This window comes from Eriocheir sinensis, unplaced genomic scaffold (assembly GCF_024679095.1).
Source record: "Eriocheir sinensis breed Jianghai 21 unplaced genomic scaffold, ASM2467909v1 Scaffold597, whole genome shotgun sequence".
In the NCBI taxonomy this organism is placed as follows: Eukaryota; Metazoa; Arthropoda; class Malacostraca; order Decapoda; family Varunidae; genus Eriocheir; species Eriocheir sinensis.
Genome location: NW_026111939.1, coordinates 269,645 through 275,831, shown reverse-complemented (window position 1 = coordinate 275,831; position 6,187 = coordinate 269,645). Strand labels below are relative to the sequence as shown.

The window sequence follows — 6,187 nt, the reverse complement described above, 5'->3', positions numbered from 1 at the left end:
GTAAAATATGACAGCACAGGGATCAAGCACATCCTACACGTAAATCACAATAGTTCACGGGAGAATCAAAATTTGTTCCTCGGTGTGCTTCCACAAGTCCAATGGGAAGCAAATTACAGGCGGCTGAGTGGAGCGTGCACACCTGTACCAACAAAGGCACTTCAGGGGCCACGACACCTGGCACAGTGGCACCCAACTTTCAGCCTCACCCTCTCCTTAGTCTCACAAGTTATGAATTAATCAATCTCACGAGAGTAAAACTGGACTCAAAACTTAATGTAATCTACTCATAAGTCACAACTGTCATGATACTAAGGTGTAACAGTTTTTAATACACTCCAGACTGATCACAATAAAAATTTCATGCATCTACTGGTTGTTTAAATAATACAGTGACTTTCATTCATGGCGAGGGACCTGTAGTTGCATCACAAAAGGGAGACTTCATTATTCTCAATTCAAGATGGCAGAGGAATGAGAGCGTGAAGGGAAGTGTGAGTGAGTGGCAGGATCCCTCAGCATGACACACACTTGGCCATACTACTCCTGCCTGTCATATCAACACACCACACTGGGCCCTCAGAGACACACGGGGGAATGAATGGAATGTTAAGTTTTCTTGTGATAACATAAAACATACATGGAATGATGGTGTTCCTTCAAGTTAATCTCTCCTACGAATCACTTAAGTTTACCATATTCTTAATCCTAAAGTATATATGTTTACCCATCTTAATTTTTACTGTGCATCGGTACTGCTTTTTATTCTCAAGGAATGCTGCAGCCTATAATGTGAAGGCAAGTAATATATTTGGCATAGAATTAAAGCACACAGCTATATAAAATGATGCTAAAGCTACTTATGGGCAAGACTTGTGCATGTAAAGACACCCACTTGTCTTACAGACCTGAAAAGCAGACGTTCTCTGCGTGTCTTTTATGTCCGTGCTTTTGGCTGTGTTCCTGACAACTCTCCTGAGCACTGCATTCATTGTTGTGAGCTTCAGCATTTTCCAATGTATGAATGACTTTCCTTCATCCACAGTTTCTTCAAAGGCCTCACCAATACAAAAAAATTGAGCTCCTATGTTAATACAATGTGGAATTTCATTCATAATACAAATTACACATATACTAATCACTGGTGCAAGGCAGCAACAGTACAAGGTCAGTGTTGCCAGTCCCTATAGTATACATATCGAAGACTACACTTTTAAGAGTATAAGAATATGTGTGAGGCATATTTCAACGTGTTTCAATGTCTTCACACCAGGAAGGCAGAGCATTTGTGTAAAATAGGCGACACATAATAAATTGTGTGAAAACAGCTTTTGTAACCGACCTGTCTTTTCATGAAGGAGTAACCATCAAGAGAACCATACAGAACCAACTCAACAGAGAATGTAACATTGGTTTGCCAGTCAGCTAAAAAGAGTTATGCTTGGAAGGTGTAAAATCTTTAAAATTTAGTACATGTAATAAATGTTATAGCATTGTGTAATCAGGGAAGAAATTACACTGTTCATGACAAAGAGTAAATATGAAGGGCTGTCTATCTTCCTAAATGATAGGAAAAAAAAAGGTTGAGCTGAAGAGGGGACACAACCTTCTGGTCCCCAACACAACACTCACAAACAACACACTAACATCTTCAGGCCGTGGAAAATAAACATCGTAAACAATTCTGGCTAATACATCTACAAAGATACGTAAACAAATATGGATTCTAGTAAGGTTTTCTGGCTCTACAGGTGTGTCTAAATGGGCCTCACTAATCTACAGGTAAAAGGCCATTTCGATCCCTGAGCATCATTGACTAAGGCGGTGGATGGGAATACATGGAAGAAAAAGGAGGCAGCGGTTTAGGTTTGGGGCAAAGTTGACAGATTGTTGTACTCAAGAGCCACATATTTACCGGTTTCTGGCCCATCATTATTGCCACTCAAATGATAACCATATATGAAGGCAGTTATTTGGGTGATGAAAGCAGTTTTGGGGTCGGAAATTGGCAAACATAAGGCAGAGTACGACAATCTTGCAACGTTGTAAATTGAGGGTGGAAAGAGTTAGCACAGAAGAAGAAAAAGATGAAGAAGAGGCAGAAGAAAAAGGAAAAGAAAAAAAGATGAAGAAGAAGAGGCAGAAGAAGAAGAAGAAGAAGAAGAAGAAGAAGAAGAAGAAGAAGAAGAAGGAAAAGAAAAAATGAAGATGAAGACAAAGATGAAGAAGAAAAAGATGAAGAGAAAGAGTTAGCAGGTTATAGAGGAGCACATGACTGAAAGGGTAAGAAGACAGGTGATTATGGAGTACCAGAGGAAGAGAGGAATGGAGAGGTAAAAAAGGATGACATTGGAAGGTAAAGGTGGAATGAAGTGGAAGTTCGTAGGTGGAAAGAGTAAGCAGATGGAGGAGCGCTTGACTGAAAGGTAAAGCTAAAATTGGGGGCATATGCTGTAGCAGCGCATGGCCTCGGTGCTCATCTCCATAACACTGGCCCTTGAGCCTGTAGTGGGAGGGAGCCCATTACCCCGGGACACAGGGCCAGAGTGACATCCGGGTTAGCACAGTTTACTTTCCCCAGGTTTCCCCAGGTACCCATTTATTGACCAGCCTGAGAGGAAGGATGAACAGCTGAGTGAGCTGCACGCCAACTGCCCGGGCCGGGATTTGAACCCAGGCCCGCGGAGTAGAAGCCAGGCACGCTGACCACTAGACCACGGAGGCGTATAGAAAAGGGGAAGAAAACAGGTGAGACAGGAATGGAAGAGGAAGGGGAAGAGAGAAATGGAGAGATAAAGAAGGATGATAAAAGGGAATACATGGAAAAAAGGTGGATGAGAGGGGAAGTTTGAGTGGAAAAAAATAACAACACATGATAGAAAAAAGGCATGACTGGAAGAGTAAGAAAACAGGAGAGAAAGGAATGGAAGAGGAAGAGAATGGAATGATAAAAGAGAATGATTGATGGGAATACATGGAAGGTAAGGTGGAGGAGATGAAAGGTTTGTGGGTGGAAAGAGGAGAGCATGACTGAAAGGGTAAGAAAACAGGAGAGACAGGAATAGAAGAGGAAGGGGAAGAGAGAAATGGAGAGATAAAGAAGGATGATAAGAGGGAAGACATGGGAAAAAGGTGGATGAGAGGGGAAGTTTGAGTGGAAAAAAATAACAACACATGATAGAAAAAAGGAATGACTGGAAGAGTAAGAAAACAGGAGAGAAAGGAATAGAAGAGGAAGAGAAAGAGAATGGAATGATAAAAGAGAATGATAGAGGGGAGGAGATGATGAAAGGTTTGTGGGTGGAAAGAGGAGAGCATGACTGAAAGGGTAAGAAAACAGAAGAAAGGAATGGAGACAAAATACGGATGACAACAAAACAGACGCAGAGAGAAATTAATTACAGGAGAAGGAAGAGAGTGATTAGTGAGAGAGAGAGCACGGACGGGAAGGGACGGATGCAAGGTGGTAGTGTGAGGCGGGGGTACTAAGGGTAAGGAGCAGTAAGTAGCGGGCTTTTTTTTCATTATTGTTTTTTTTTTTACGCCCTTGCACTGTCTCCTTTGCTGTAAAAAGAAAAAAGAAAAGGGAGGGTAAGGGTACTAAGGGGGGACTAAGCTTTAAGAATTACAAAAAGAGGGTCACTACCAACTATCAACTACTTCCTTAGGCATATATCATGAAAACCCTGTCAATAAGGAAGAACCATATTAAAAAAGATCTACTATATAACCATAACACTACAGACGCTCTATAATGAAGTACAGCAGCAAGATGGACTATTATACTCTGCTAAGGTATGACATGTTCTTTTGTGGTGTTATGACTACAGGATAATTGGTGGGTGCAGGCGTAGAACTCCATTGTCCTACACTCCTCTTGATGATGCTACAACGATCGTCATGGTACTAATATCACTAAGGTAGATCACGTGGTATTGTAAGATTATTGATTTATCTCCAAGACTAAAATCAAATCAAATATAATCAAAGAAAAAATGGAATCTGTAAGGAACATTTCTGATTAGTTTCACATTGCATTTCATCACTGGAAAGTAAAGACTGTAAACTTTTCTGTGGGTCACATAAATTATTTCTTTACGTGCTTCTTTTAATTTCCAACTTTGGGGCTAAAATAAAGTATCATTAAACATTAAAGGATTTTGAGTCCTTTCATCACTGACTTTTCTCTATGGCAAGAAATAAGCTCCTTGACTATGGTGGAGCATTCAATATATATATTACGTGTACACCCAGGCACAAGACAGGCGTATCACAATATTTCCATGATGTATTATATATTATAGAATTTGAAAATATATGTAGGAGCCTATATACAATATATTATGAATATTTCCTTAAAATGTATGACTTTGTAAGTAACTCAGCACAGGTGGGAATCCGGCACGGTCACAGTGTTTAAGTCTGCAAAATGTGAGATTATTTTTGTGAATGGCAACAGGAAACCAAAATATACAAATTTTATCCAACCTACAGGACCTGCGCCATTATAATGACACCAAACCTAAAAATGCTGTCACCTGAGCAACCTAAAACAGAGGCTTAGGTCCATATTCTTAAACATATCGTCGCCCAAGCCCACACATTTGACAAGGCTTTCGTGGAGTTTGGGGTATTTCAGGGAGTAGTTTTATGACCCTGGTGGTAGTTTGACCCTTCCTCTGTACCACCAACCTATAAAGACATTCATTAGAACCCGATTAATCAACTTTTGGTCTTTGAAATAGTTGGTGTGAGAGGGTGACGCGTCAAGGATAATACTATTAGTGTCATGGAATGCAACACGCTGTCCACGATGAATTTGCGTGTGTTAAAGTGAGAGCACAGGAGGGGTGGGGGGGCGGGGGTCACATCACCGCGGGAGGGAGGCAAGGAGGGAGGCGATGGGCAACTTTCATAATTTCGCTCCCTGTCCTTATGCTGGCGAAATTCATGTGTGTTAAAAGAGCGCACAAACGTGGCTAAGTAACAGAAACGGAGGGGAAGGGGAGGAGAGGGGGACAAACACCACGGGGGGGGGGCTCATAACACCACGGGGAGGGAGGTGTGAGCGAGGCGTTTCATAACTCACTCCCTGCCCTTATCGCTGGCCTCCACGGACGCCTCATCAATCTTGTGGCTCACCTCATCTTTCCTCTCGAAGACTACTGACTGAGGGCCCCGAAGTGCAGCCCCGCCCCGCCCCGCCCCCCGCTGCCCCCGCCCTGTCCCTCCGCGGCCTTGGGGGAGGAGGAAGGGTCGGTATCCCCCTCCCCTTCGTCTTCGGTGGAGGGCGGGGAGTTCACGGGCGTGGCGGGGAGGGCGTCAGCTTCCTTCGCCTCCTTAGCGGCCTTCGCGGCGTGGTAGGACTTTCGCATCGCCTCCACCTCCGCCAGTTCCGCCTGCAGGAGGTTTGGGGAGAAGATGCGGTGATTAAATTGTTTTTTAGGGTTATTAGTAAAGTTTTGCTTGTTTCAGTTTATTTATCGTGTTTCTTCTCACGGCTTCCAGATGTGTCACTGTTTATGTTTGTATTTACGTCTGTTTTCTTTGTCTTATGACTTTATTTCTTACTACTACTACTACTACTACTACTACTACTACTACTACTGCTACTCGTTCTTACCTCGACAATGGCTCTGTGGTATTCTCTTCGCTTTCTCAGGTAATTTTTAGACAGAGGGTTGACCCGTTGGAACGCCACCTGTAATAATAATAATAATAATAATAATAATAATAATGATAATAATAATAATAATAATAATAATAATAATAATAATAATAATAATAATAATAATAATAATAATGATAATAATAATAATAATAATAATAATAATAATAATAATAATAATAATAATAATAAAGAAAAAAATGAGAAGGAAGATGAAGAAGAAAGATAAGAAGAAAAAAGAGGAAAAATATGAAGATTAAAAAAGCTGAAGGAAAAAAAGAGAAGAAAAAGAGAAAGAAGAAGAAGAATGAGTAAGATGATGATGATGATGATAAAAATGATTGAGGAGAGAGACCCGTGTGTGTGTGTGTGTGTGTGTGTGTGTGTGTGTGTGTGTGTGTGTGTGTGTGTGTGTGTGTGTGTGTGTGTGTGTGTGTGTGTGCACCACTTTACCGACTTTCTGTGATGTCTTTTGCTGGAGATTTAACATTTCCGACAGATCCATTACCGTCTCTCTCT

General features: G+C 41.4%; 2 long non-coding RNA genes across 2 annotated transcripts; one reads left to right on the top strand and one right to left on the bottom strand.

The window, feature by feature from the left end:
• Positions 1–1,873: 1,873 nt before the first annotated feature.
• On the top strand, positions 1,874–3,484 carry LOC126993284 (uncharacterized). The gene is made up of 2 exons (XR_007747583.1): positions 1,874–2,830; positions 3,133–3,484. It is a non-coding gene; the product is annotated as an uncharacterized LOC126993284 (long non-coding RNA).
• A 1,494-nt stretch (positions 3,485–4,978) lies between these two features.
• Positions 4,979–5,703, bottom strand: LOC126993285 (uncharacterized). The gene is made up of 2 exons (XR_007747584.1): positions 5,624–5,703; positions 4,979–5,399 (listed from the first exon to the last, which is right to left on the bottom strand). It is a non-coding gene; the product is annotated as an uncharacterized LOC126993285 (long non-coding RNA).
• Between the last annotated feature and the right edge of the window lie 484 nt (positions 5,704–6,187).